Source organism: Bufo bufo, chromosome 5 (genome assembly GCF_905171765.1).
Source record: "Bufo bufo chromosome 5, aBufBuf1.1, whole genome shotgun sequence".
Classification (NCBI taxonomy): Eukaryota; Metazoa; Chordata; class Amphibia; order Anura; family Bufonidae; genus Bufo; species Bufo bufo.
The window spans coordinates 512,010,144-512,024,476 of NC_053393.1; positions in this window are offsets into that span (position 1 = coordinate 512,010,144).

Here is a 14,333-nt window from a genome sequence, read left to right on the forward strand (position 1 = left end):
ATCACAGAACAACTACAAAGAGAAAGATGGCATGTACAAATTGTAGACTGCACGCATATATAGGATTGCCACTTTTATTACAATCCAAAAGTTATATAATGACAGACCAAACAATGTTTAAAAACATTTAAACATCGTATTAAATGCTTAGGGATTGCATACCATAACAAGTAGGTCAACCCAGACCTGTTCCCAGTACAGAATAAATACAGTAATAAAGTATTTATTTATATAGTTTATGCACTTATATAATGCTACTATATCCGCAGCGCTTCACAGACTTAGCATCACACTGTCCCCAATGGGGCTCACAATCTAAGTTTCCTATCACTAGTCTTTGGAGTGTGGAGGAAACCAGAGTACTCGGATGAAACCCACGCAAGCACAGCGAGAACATACAAACCACATGCAGCTGTTGTCCTTGGTCAATTCGAACCCAGGACCCCAGCATTGCAAGTGCACCAGTGCTTACCAGTGAAGTAGCCACATATATAGACAATCACTAAGTACTTGCACTGGCAACAATACATAATCAACCCTATGTATAATAAATACGGCCTCGTCTCTGGTCGTTAGATTATCGGCAGGCATTTGGTGTTCTTGTCCTAGCATATACTGTAAGTAGTGGCGCTCACTCTTCTATCCCAAAAACAACAGGATGTATAACATTTGTGGGTTGTGGAGCTGAACATACAGGCTTTTGAAGCAAATAGAGGTTTGAATACAAAAAAAGGCCTCAACAATTCTGTACATTGAGGGTGGCTTCACATATAGGTTTTTAGTGGTGGTTTTCCAGTGTGCACATGCTAGACTCAATTTGCATCCATTTTCCCATATAGGCAAACGATATTGGATTTTTTTATATATTGTACTAGATGTGTAATAAACCATTGTGTTTCCAAAATGACCCCGGATATTTAGTTGTGCCTATCTACACTTCTGAATTTAACTACTTTGATGATAGGGGGTATCATTTTTTGATAGTAGCACCCATCTATCTCACATACTCGTGGAGCCACCCAAATATCTATCTATCTCTTTGCATCCATTTATGTGAGTTCCGTCAGAAATCCATTATTTTGGGTGGGAGAAAAAGTCCCGCAAGGATGACTTTCTCTCCCATCAAAAATAACGGATGTCTGATGGAAGTGACACAAATGGATACAAAATGAGTAGAATGGATGCTCAAAATAAAGGATCCACTTTAAAAAAAAATATTCTTTTCTGACAGATCAGAATAGCAGAAAATAAAACAGTGATGCAAATGTGGCCTTAGCTGGAAGTCTATGGGAAAACGTGAAATGCAGGACACACAAACATTTTTTCCAAATTGTTGTTATTTTTTTATGTCTGGCTTTTCTTTTTTTTTAACACAGCATGTTGTAAGCAATGGAGTTTTTTTTTCTAGGTGTTTTTAAATGTCCTTCTCCGTAGGGAAAAAAACCGGTGTCCACACCAATGTTTTGTTTTTTTTTAAAAACACCACTAAAAAAGCCATAAAAATGCATGTGTTGTAGAAAAACATTGTGTTTTAAGGAAGCCTAATATCCGTAGACATGCTTAAAAGTGTTCCAATTTATCAACCAACGTGCGACATTTGGCGCAAAATACAGCAGTGCAAACTCAAGAAAAAACTGACTTCAAAAATTCCCCTCTTCATAAATTTCTTCTGTTGTCTTTTTTGCAAAAACCCTGTGGCCAGATGTTAGCTGTAAGTCAATAGGAAAGTATGAATGCACTACAAGTGTGTGTGTTTTTGTTCGGTTCTTTCCACATGCGTTATGTATTTTTGGTTGTGTTTTTTTTTTCAAACTGCAGCATGCGTTTTTTCAGGCACGGTTTTCGAACCACAGAGTAATACAGTACCAGCAAAGCGAATGAGATAAGACAAATCTCATGTACACTTAGCTTTTTTCTTCTGTGCGGAAATTGACCTGCTTGTGCGGATTTTTAATCAGGCAGCATGTCAGTTGTCTGCCTTCTTAGAGTGGTTATCCTCATAGACTTCAATGGGTTGTTAACATAAACAGAAAATCGCACACAAAAAATGTACCAAAACACATACGATAAAAGCGTGGATTTCTTACGGATTTTCTGCATACAAGTCAGCACCGTGTCCTGGTACCCTTGAGGTGCCCTCATACAAGGTGGAATTTTCTGCAACAAAATCTTTAACATAATGACATCTCTTATGTTAGGCCTATGGGGATGAAAAGAGTCTGTACCTCTGTTCTGTTCTACTGTGGAATATTAACCCCCTAACGCATAATGACCACATTGTATAGATGGGCTGTTGCGGTGAGCCCCCGCCATACATGGCTTGTGGCGGCTGCAATGACAGATAACGGTGATCCCGCCGAACCCCATAATTTTAACCCCTCAGATGCAGCAATCAATGCTGATCGCAGCATCTGTGGAGTTAGCAGAGGGATGACTAAATCGTGGGGCTCCGATTGGTTACCACTGCAGCCTGGACGCTGCTGAAGCCTTCCAAACCTGCCATGGTAAGCCACCTGCTTAACTATGCACGAGGCATAGCTCAGCATAGACAGTGTAAAAATCCTATTCACCCTAACAGATCTCCTCTATTAGAGCTCATGCACACAAACGTTTTTTGCGTTCCGTATACGGGCCGTATTTGATTCCGTATATGGTGGGCCGTACATGGAACCATTCATTTCTATGGGTCCGCAAAAGATGTCTGTGTGCTGTCCGCATCCGTTGCTCCGTTCCGTGGCTCCGCAAAAATTATGAGGCATGTCCTATTCTTGTCCGTTTTGCGGACAAGAATAGGCATTTCTATAATGAGCCTCCTGTTCAGTTCCGCAAATTGCGGAAGGCACACGGGCGGCATCCATTTTTTGCGGATCTGCAATTTGTGGACCGCAAAAAATGGCACGGTCGTGTGCATGAGCCCTCAGGGTGAAAAGGACAAGGGAGCAAAAGATCCCAGGTTCTTGTCCCCTAAGGGGGGCTAATAGTTAATAAATAAAAATAAAAAAAAAGGTTTACATCATCCCTCTTTCCCAATTTTAAATATATATATATAAACATATTAGGTATAGCCGCGTCCGAAAAAGTCCTGAAATATTAAAATAAATAAAAAAAACTCCTGTGCAGTGAATGCTGTTACGGAAAAAAAAATTTTATTACATGCAATTCGACATTTTTTGGACATTTTTTTACCCCACCAAAAAATTGAATAACAGTGAAAAAAGTCGTACATAGCACAAAAATGGTACCAATAAAAAACTACAGTTTGTTACACAAAAAACAAGTCCTCACACAGCTCCGTAGACTGAAATATTAAAAAGTTAAGGCTGTGAGAATATGGCGATGCTAAGAAAATTCAGATTTTTTTTTTTACAAATAAAAATTATACAAGTTTGGTATCACCACAATTGTATTGAGCCACAGAATAAGGGACATCATGTCATATTTAGCGCACAATCAGCACCATTATGTCAAAAAACCCAAAACCTAGGCAGAATTATTTTACTTTTTTCAATTCTACTATTTTCTTTCCTGTTTTCAAATACAAGACGTGGTAAATTAAGTGGCAGCAATAAAAAATTATCTCTCTCCACAAAAAAAAATAAGCCCTCATATGGCTATGTGAATGGAAAAATAAAAAAGTTATGAAAAGTTGGGAGGAAGTATCAAAAATGTAAAAATTCAAATAGGTCTTGAAGGGGTTAATTCCCCAGTGTTACAGAGCAAATAATGTTTTGTTGTGGATTTCATTATTTCATGTACCTGAATGTCTCCATTACATTCAATGGAGATGTAATCCACACAGAAATCCGCAAAAAGATTCACTAAGAAAATACCCATCCTGCTCTGTTTGCAATAAAATCCGAAACAAAACCCATAACTTTGAAAAATCTTGCAATTGTGTTTCAGCCATGTAAGAGGGCACCCTTAGGAAAAAAAAACTGCTGGGAAAAAAAATCATGGTAAAATTGTATTACAACAAAAAAATGCTACCAAAATAAACACTTGTAAAAAAAAAAAAAAGACACATTCGTTTCATTTCTAAAAGAAATGGCACAAAAAAGATTATGGGGGAAAGTATTGAGTGGTGCTTCTTATGCTAGTCTTAATAACAGATTCTGCTGGGGTTAAGAGGTACTCATTCTGGCACATGTTCAGGTACAAAACAAAATCTGCGCCAGGTGCAATGTGCGCCATTTCTCTGCCACACTTATTGCTAAATGTGTAAATGCAAGCAGCCCCTCACTTCCCACCCACGCTCCACCCACATTTTGTAAAAGTGGTGAGGATGACGTAAAAAGTCACAAATTTAGGCAAAAAAAGGCAGTTGGGTTGTGCATAGTGAGGGAAGCCTATCTGGTTTTCTTCTGATTGCAGTGCAGGTGCAGCATGGACACAGCATCTTCATAGGGATAATTTGTTCATAAACCTGAAAAGATTCCCTTTAATAATAATTTACTGATATGCAATTAGAATATATGGGATGTAGCATTCTCCCTGAGACTAGAGTGCGTAACATAAAGCGCTGCTATTCAGGAAATAGTCAGTCAGAAGGCCCTCTGCTTAATTCGAGGTGCACGGGTTTGGTGAATGTCATTCTGTCTCCATCTCTTCTCCCTGTGCCTCCCTATCATCGTGATGGACGGGGCCCAGTTCTGATTAGATTAGCATGTGCTGTATAACTCCTGGGGGCCTTATGAGTTAAAATAGCAAACCGAGCAATCTCTCTCCCATTACACTAACAAGAGGGGAACACTGATTTTTCTCCTTGTCAAGGTGGTATATGGGAAATATCTATCTTCCTCACACAGAAGGAATAGATTGCGGGGTTGAAAATGATGATTATTTTTTAATTATCGTAAAGCGGTTACCAAAATGCAGCTAATTAGCTATAATTTGTCCTGGCTGAGCAGCAACCCCGCTTATTTTTACATTTGTTATTGTCTCTTTGGTAACGGGTAGACAGTAAGAAATTGTAACGTATTAATGTCATTGTTTTCATGAAAAGCTTTCTCCCTGCCTTTGTGCCATTGAAAAAAAAAATGATAGGGTTTACTCGTGGCCCAAGGCCTGTGTGAAACGGCAACGTATCAAGTGTGACCTGCTGGGAAACAATTCATAGGCTTCATAGAAGGATGGACATATCGAAGGACAAACCCACAGCCATAATATAGGGCCTCAACATGGACAATAAGCATAGCACACGACAAAGAAATCCGGCTTCCCGGCTGAAGATTTCATATAACTGAGTCTGATTATATTTTAGCGGCGTTGTATTCAGCAGAGCTCAGCATGTACTGTCAAGTGTACGAGAGGGAATGCTTTACATTTTCACGTTTCTCGTCCTCTCTTAAAGGCGCAGAATTAGTAAAATTCAAATGGTGGGTTATTAGAGTCATTTTGGTGGCTGGGTAATGGTGATGTCATATTTTATGATTTTGGGAATTTGACACAGTTTATACTAATCACAAAGGGTAAAGGTTGAGCTGTAGATGGAAGAATGGTTTATGAGGGGTGAGTCCTCTCTGTGACAATTGCTATGTCTACAATAGGCAAACAATACAAACAAACACAAAGATGCCACAGCTCTCCGCAGCGCTAAGATATATGCAAACATGTCACATCTTTTGTTATTTTAAATTGCAATTGAAAATAATAAAAATATTACACTCTTGCTGCATATGTGTTTATTGCAACTTTGCGCTCGTTTGCTTTAGCATCACAGCAAATTTGCACTGTTCATTTATTTTACTTTGTTAGGAGGTATTTACTATCTTTGTCTTTTGCATAAGGCTACAGTATATAAACAATTAATGGCTCATGCACACGACCGTATGTATTTTGCAGTCCGCAATATACGTATCCACAAATAATACGGATGACGGCCGTTTGCATTCCCTATTTTGTGAAACGGAACCGCTGGCCCCTAATAGAACAGTCCTATCCCTGTCTGTAATGTGGACCCTAATAGGACATGTTCTATTTTTTTAAAATACGGAGATATGGAAACAGAATGCACATGGAGTAACTTCCATTTTTTTCCACCGGACCCACTGAAATGAATGGTTCTGCATACAGTCTGCAAAAAAAACCTGAACGGACACGGAAAGAAAATACGTCCGTGTGCATGAGCCCTAAGTGACATATTTTGAATTGTTTGAGTATATACATGTGATAGTGTCACGAGGGTATCAAGAGCCACGTCTGACTCCGTTATACCCGGGGTCAGGAAGTCGCAGCGGGTGGCTGCGCGCTCTATATCTAAAGATCACGGTGTTTCTTAGTTATTGTTTTCTGTGTTTGCCTTGCTATCCTTTTTGTCTCTCTCAGGGATCCGTAGCTTCTCCTCCTCAGCTGTTTCTTGTCTGCCACTCCCTACCTCCTTATATTCTCCCCTCACACTTCTTTAGTTGCCAGTTATAGAGCTTCCTGCCTGGACATCTATACTGACCCACTGGAGTGGTTAATCCTGGTTGTTGTTCCTGTGTGCTTCCCTCCGGATCCCTGTTTGGCTTATTGTTGTCTCTTGTTGTCGCCCACCTGGAATATATGTTGAGTCTGTGTTGTCTGTCCTCCCCTTGGTGTTTTCCCTTAGAGTTAGTGGTGCGGACTAGTGTTCCCATCGCCCTGTTCACTACCTAGGGCTCAGCTCAGGGAAAGCCAGGGCTTTAGGCACGTGATCGGCGTACGGGTGAGGAACCCGTCTAGGGACGTCAGGGCAGCCAGGTGCCAGCCGCCAGGTGAGTCAGGGGTCACCATCTTCCCTCTCACTTGGGCAGGGCCTTCCTCGTTCCCTCCCTCTGTGTCACGTATGTGATAGCCACGCCGACCGTGATATTATAACTGGCCCTTACTTTTTGAGAAAAAAATAAAATAATTTTTTTTAATTGTTTTTTTTTTTCTCTCTCTACTTAGAATCCAATATGGATCCTATTGATGCCTTGGCAGAACAGCTTCAAAGCCTGTCTTTGGAGGTGGCAGGATTGAAGGCGTCTGTTCTCCAACAACCGCAGCAAATGCAGCAGACCGCACCCCCAGCGGTTGCTATGGGTAACCAGGTTGTCACTGAACCCAAGGTTGCTCTTCCCGACAGATTTTCTGGGGGAAGGGACAAATTTGCGACGTTCCGTGAGGCCTGCAAATTATATTTTAAGTTGCGCCCTTACTCCTCAGGTCATGAAGAACAGCGGGTAGGGATTGTCATTTCCCTGCTTCGGGGGATCCGCAATCCTGGGCGTTCTCGTTACCCCCTGGTTCTCAGGCTCTTCGGTCAGTGGGGGATTTTTTGGGGCTTTGGGTCTCATATATGATGACCCTGACCGAGTCGCCCTGGCTGAGTCGAAGTTACGGAGACTCCTACAGGGAGATCGGTCAGCAGAGGAATATTGCTCAGAGTTCCGTAGGTGGGCTACGGATACTCAGTGGAACGACCCGGCTCTCAGGAGTCAGTTCTGCTCTGGGTTATCTGAAAGGGTTAAGGATGCACTGGCGCTGTATGAGACCCCCCTTTCCCTTGATGCTGTTATGTCCCTCTCTATCAGAATAGATAGACGTCTTAGGGAGAGATCAAAAATTCCGGAGCAATTGGTTACCTCTCCCAAGCAACAGTCAGCCTGTACTGACTTAGATGAGCCTATGCAGCTAGGCGGAACTTCTCGTCAGGTCCGTCCTCCCGAGGTTCGCCGTAGGGGGGGGGCTTGAATTTTCTGTGGGGGGAGGGGTCATTTCATTAATGTCTGTCCCTCCTTTCTCAAAAACAAAAGACCGTCGGAACTACTAACCCCGGGCTGTGCGGAGGATGTCAGCCGGGGGGTATACGTTTCCTCCATACGAACATCTCAATTTGTGTTACCAGCGGTCATTGTTTTTGGTGTTAAGACGGAGTCTATTTCTGTTTTTCTAGACAGTGGAGCAGGGGTAAACTTGATTGATGCCCATTTTGCCCGCACTATGGGTTTGTCTCTCTGTACGCTGCAGAGACCTATTCCCGTATTCGCTATAGATTCTGCTCCTCTGTCTCAGAGAAACCTCACCCACATTGTTCGTAATTTACACCTTCGGGTAGGGGACCACCATAATGAGTGTCTTGCATGTTACGTTCTGGAGGGCCTTCCCTCTCCGGTGGTATTGGGTCTTCCCTGGTTGGTAGCGCACAATCCAGTGGTGGATTGGCAGGCCAGGGAGATATTGGAGTGGAGTGAGCATTGCAGAGTGAATTGCTTAAATAACAATTGCTTAATCGCCTCCATAGCTTCCCTACCTACATTTATTTCGGACTTTGAGGACGTTTTTTTCTGAAAAGGGTTGTCAGAAACTACCACCTCATCGTCCTTATGATTGCCCGGTTAACCTGATTCCCGGGGCAAAATTACCCAAGTCCAGGTTGTATAATCTTTCGGGTCCCGAGAGACAAGCCATGAAAGATTATATCTCCGAGAGTCTGGCTAAGGGACACATCAGACCCTCTTCTTCACCCGTGGCTGCAGGGTTTTTCTTTGTTAAAAAGAAAGATGGGGGCCTGCGTCCTTGTTTAGATTTCCGTGAGTTAAACCAGATTACCATCCGTGACCCATACCCTCTTCCTCTCATTCCTGACCTTTTTAATCAGATTGCGGGTGCTAAGTGGTTCTCCAAACTTGATCTTAGGGGGGCCTACAATCTGATTCGTATCAGGGAAGGGGATGAGTGGAAGACAGCTTTTAACACCCCTGAGGGGCATTATGAAAATCTAGTTATGCCTTTCGGTCTGACCAATGCCCCTGCTGTCTTCCAACATTTCGTGAATGATATTTTTAGTCATCTCATCGGCAGGTTTGTAGTCATATACCTAGATGATATCTTAATTTATTCGGCTGATCTGAAAACACATGAGGTGCATGTCAGGCAAGTACTGCAGGTCCTACGGACGAATAAATTATATGCGAAAATTGAAAAATGTGTCTTCGCTGTTCAGGAATTACAGTTCCTGGGATATCTATTATCTGCGTCAGGTTTCCGCATGGATCCTGGGAAGGTCCAGGCAATTTTAGATTGGGATCTTCCTGAGAACCTTAAAGCACTACAACGGTTTTTGGGTTTCGCTAATTTCTATAGAAAGTTCATTAAAAATTATTCAGTGATCGTTAAACCCCTTACCGACATGACTAGGAAGGGGACGGATTTTTCCAAATGGTCTGACGCCGCTAAAGATGCATTTTCCTCTCTAAAGGAGAGGTTTACCTCGGCACCTGTTCTAATTCAACCTGATGTCTCCCAGCCTTTTATTGTCGAGGTAGATGCGTCAGAGGTGGGAGTGGGAGCTGTATTGTCTCAGGGTCCGTCTCCTGGCAAATGGCGTCCTTGCGCTTTCTTTTCCAAAAAATTATCTTCTGCGGAGAAGAATTATGATGTTGGAAATAGGGAACTGTTGGCGATTAAACTGGCGCTTGAAGAGTGGCGTCACTTCTTAGAGGGAGCAATCCACCCCGTCACGGTGATTACGGATCACAAGAACCTTCTGTACCTAGAATCGGCTAAACGTCTCACCCCTAGACAAGCTAGGTGGTCGCTATTCTTTACCAGATTTAACTTTGTAATCACCTATCGTCCTGGGGCAAAAAATACCAAGGCAGACGCGTTATCTCGTAGTTTCCCTGGAGGGGGTAATGCTAGTGATCCGGTACCTATTTTACAAAGAGGAGTGGTTGTCTCTGCTGTACACTCTGTTCTAGAGGGAAAGGTGTTAGAGGCTCAGGGGGACGCCCCGGCCTCTTGCCCCTCAGAGAAATTGTTTGTACCGTTAAACCTGCGTCTTGAATTATTAAAAGAACATCATAATTCGGCACTTGCTGGACACCCGGGTAGTAAAGCAACCTTGGAGCTTTTATCTCGTCGTTTTTGGTGGCCAAGGTTGCGTCAGGATGTAATGGATTTCGTGTCTACTTGTTCTACTTGTGCACGCGCGAAAGTCTCTCATACACGTCCAGCAGGGTCTTTATTGCCACTTTTCATCCCCAATAGGCCATGGACACATCTGTCAATGGATTTCATCACTGACTTACCGTTGTCGGCGGGTAAAACAGTTATCTTGGTAGTAGTAGACAGGTTTAGCAAAATGGTACACTTTATTGCGCTACCCGCACATCCTAATGCTAAAACTCTCGCTCAGATGTTTATCAGTGAAATCGTGAAGCTTCACGGGGTCCCTTCCGATGTGGTTTCGGATCGGGGAACCCAGTTTATTTCTAAGTTTTGGAAAGCTTTTTGTTCCCGTTTGGGGGTTCACTTGTCCTTTTCCTCAGCTTTCCATCCTCAGTCGAATGGACAGACTGAGCGTACCAACCAAAACCTAGAAACATATTTAAGGTGTTTTGTGTCTGAAAACCAAGAGTTGTGGTCATCATATTTACCGTTAGCTGAGTTTGCCATAAATAATCATTATCAGGAGTCCACTGGCAAGTCAGCATTCCTTGGTGCATACGGTTTTCATCCCCAATTTTGTACTTTCAAAGAGGGGGGGTCTTCTGGGGTTCCCGAAGAGGAAAGGTTTTCTTCATCTCTTTCATCGGTATGGCAGAAGGTGCAAGTTAACTTGAAAAAGATGAGTGGTAAATATAAATGCATGGCCGATAAGAAACGGTCGCCAGGTCCGGACCTAGGAGTGAATGACTATGTGTGGTTGTCTACTAGGAATATTAAGTTGAAGGTTCCCTCTTGGAAACTGGGTCCTAGGTTCATTGGTCCCTATAAAATAGTAGCCGTCATTAACCCTGTGGCTTATCGCCTGGAGCTACCTCAGACTTTTAAGATCCATAACGTCTTCCATAAATCGTTACTCAAGAAGTATGTTCCACCTCTAGAACCATCGCCGCTGCCACCTCCTCCTGTTATTGTGGATGGTAATCTGGAGTTTCAAATAGCCAGAATTGTTGATTCTCGTCGGGTCCGCCGCTCTCTTCAGTATCTGGTGCATTGGAGGGGTTACGGTCCCGAGGAAAGAATGTGGGTTCCAGCGTCAGAGGTAAACGCCAACAGGTTAATTCAGACTTTCCATGCCTCTCATCCGGAGAGACCTGGTCCTGAGTGTCCGGAGGCCCCTCGTGAAAGGGGGGGTACTGTCACGAGGGTATCAAGAGCCACGTCTGACTCCGTTATACCCGGGGTCAGGAAGTCGCAGCGGGTGGCTGCGCGCTCTATATCTAAAGATCACGGTGTTTCTTAGTTATTGTTTTCTGTGTTTGCCTTGCTATCCTTTTTGTCTCTCTCAGGGATCCGTAGCTTCTCCTCCTCAGCTGTTTCTTGTCTGCCACTCCCTACCTCCTTATATTCTCCCCTCACACTTCTTTAGTTGCCAGTTATAGAGCTTCCTGCCTGGACATCTATACTGACCCACTGGAGTGGTTAATCCTGGTTGTTGTTCCTGTGTGCTTCCCTCCGGATCCCTGTTTGGCTTATTGTTGTCTCTTGTTGTCGCCCACCTGGGAATATATGTTGAGTCTGTGTTGTCTGTCCTCCCCTTGGTGTTTTCCAAGGTGCGGACTAGTGTTCCCATCGCCCTGTTCACTACCTAGGGCTCAGCTCAGGGAAAGCCAGGGCTTTAGGCACGTGATCGGCGTACGGGTGAGGAACCCGTCTAGGGACGTCAGGGCAGCCAGGTGCCAGCCGCCAGGTGAGTCAGGGGTCACCATCTTCCCTCTCACTTGGGCAGGGCCTTCCTCGTTCCCTCCCTCTGTGTCACGTATGTGATAGCCACGCCGACCGTGATAGATAGATTGGGTAAATTGTACACAACTGCTCGGTCCTCTTCTTCCAAAACCCGCTTCTCCACCATTACAGAAGAAAAGCTCTCCACTCTACTCTCCAGATCTCATCTGACCACCTGTGCACTTGACCCAATCCTATCCCACCTCATCCCTAACCTCACCACAGTGTTTATCCCAGCCCTAACTCATCTCTTCAACCTATCACTAACCTCTGGTGTCTTCCCCTCTGCTTTTAAACATGCTACCATTCACCCATCCTCAAAAAGCCTTCACTTGACCCATCTGCTTTGTCCAGTTATCGCCCCATATCACTTCTTCCGTATGCCTCAAAGCTACTTGAACAACATGTCCATTCAGAACTGTCCTCTCACCTCTCCCCCTGCTCCCTTTTTGACAATCTGGCTTCCGACCCCACCACTCAACTGAGACTGCCCATACCAGTCACCAATGACCTACTAACAGCCAAAACCAAAAAACATTACTCTGTCCTCCTTCTCCTTGACCTGTTCTCTGCCTTTGACACTGTTGACCACTCCCTTCTGTTGCAAACTCTCTCATCTCTTGGCATCACTGACCTGGCCCTCTCCTGGATCACATCATACCTCACAGAACGGACATTTTGTGTCTCGCACCACCTCCTCGTCTCATTCCCTCTGTGTTGGTGTCCCGCAAGGCTCTATCCTAGGACCCCTGCTCTTCTCTATCTACACTTTTGGCCTGAGACAGCTCATAGAGTCCCATGGCTTTCAGTATCACTTTTATGCTGACGACACACAAATCTACCTCTCTGGTCCAGACATCACCACTTTACTATCAAGAATCCCACAATGTCTATCTTCTATATCATCCTTCTTCGCCTTTCGCTTTCTAAAACTTAACATGGATAAAACAGAATTCAGCATCTTTCCCCCATCTTGCTCAACATCCCCAACAGACCTATCTATCACTATCAATGGCTGCACACTATCCCCGGTCAACCAAGTCTGCTGCCTTGGAGTGACCTTGGATTCTGCCCTTTCCTTCCGACCACACATCCAAGCCCTTTCCACCACCTGCCGCCTCCAACTCAAAAACATCTCCCGCATCCCCACTTTCCTTAACTTTGAATCTGCGAAAATGCTTGTACATGCCCTCATCATCTCCCGCCTAGACTACTGCAACACTCTCCTCTGTGGCCTTCCATCTAGCACTCTCGCACCTCTCCAATCTATCCTCAACTCTGCTGCCCGACTAATCTACCTCTCACCCTGTTACTCCTCTGCCTCTACCCTCTGCCAATCCCTTCACTGGCTCCCCACTGAAGCCAGAACTGCTCCCATAGTTTTCTATGGAATCATAAACATACATCCAGCTAGTGATGAGCAAAGTATTGAAAAATTAGATTCAGCTGCTTCGCCAAATGTTAAAAAAAAATTTGCTTTGTGACGAAGCGCATTTCTTTGTAGTGATTGCGCCGCTCACCGTCATTGTACCCCTCAGATGCCGCCTTTACAGCATGTGACAGCAATAATACAGTGTAAAAAAAAGAAAATAAAATTATACCTACCTCTTCCATTTGATCGCGAAGAGTCGGCCATCGCCATCTTGATTGAAGATCTAGCGGGAAATCTTGCATGGCCCATGATGATGTCATGACGTCACCGTGCACTGGATTTTGTGCGAAATCTTCAATCAAGATGGCGGCGGCTGGCTCTTCGCGCGCATTGAAAATCAATTCGCTACCACGAAGCACAAGGAAATTCAGCTTTGTAACAAATCAAATTTTCCCTTAAAACCTGAGTTCGATTCAGTCAACACTACATCCAGCACATTGCTTATGATGCCTGGATGTCAAACAGTGCCAGAAAGAAAAATGCTGCATGCTATGTATTTCTGTCCAGCGCTATTATCTATAGACACCACACCTGTGCTCTGAAGTGCAGCACATAAATATCAGTTGTGTCTGGGTCCTGAACTAAAACAACTAGCCAGGCACAACATATATACAGTACAGACCAAAAGTTTGGACACACCTTCTCATTCAAAGAGTTTTCTTTATTTTCATGACTATGAAGGCATCAAAACTATGAATTAACACATGTGGAATTATATACATAACAAACAAGTGTGAAACAACTGAAAATATGTCATATTCTAGCTTCTTCAAAGTAGCCACCTTTTGCTTTGATTACTGCTTTGCACACTCTTGGCATTCTCTTGATGAGCTTCAAGAGGTAGTCCCCTGAAATGGTCTTCCAACAGTCTTGAAGGAGTTCCCAGAGATGCTTAGCACTTGTTGGCCCTTTTGCCTTCACTCTGCGGTCCAGCTCACCCCAAACCATCTCGATTGGGTTCAGGTCCGGTGACTGTGGAGGCCAGGTCATCTGGCGCAGCAACCCCATCACTATCCTTCATGGTCAAATAGCCCTTACTTTCAAAGTTTTCCCAATTTTTCGGCTGACTGACTGACATTCATTTCTTAAAGTAATGATGGCCACTAGTTTTTCTTTACTTAGCTGCTTTTTTCTTGCCATAATACAAATTCTAACAGTCTATTCAGTAGGACTATCAGCTGTGTATCCACCTGACTTCTCCTCAACGCAACTGATGGCCCCAACC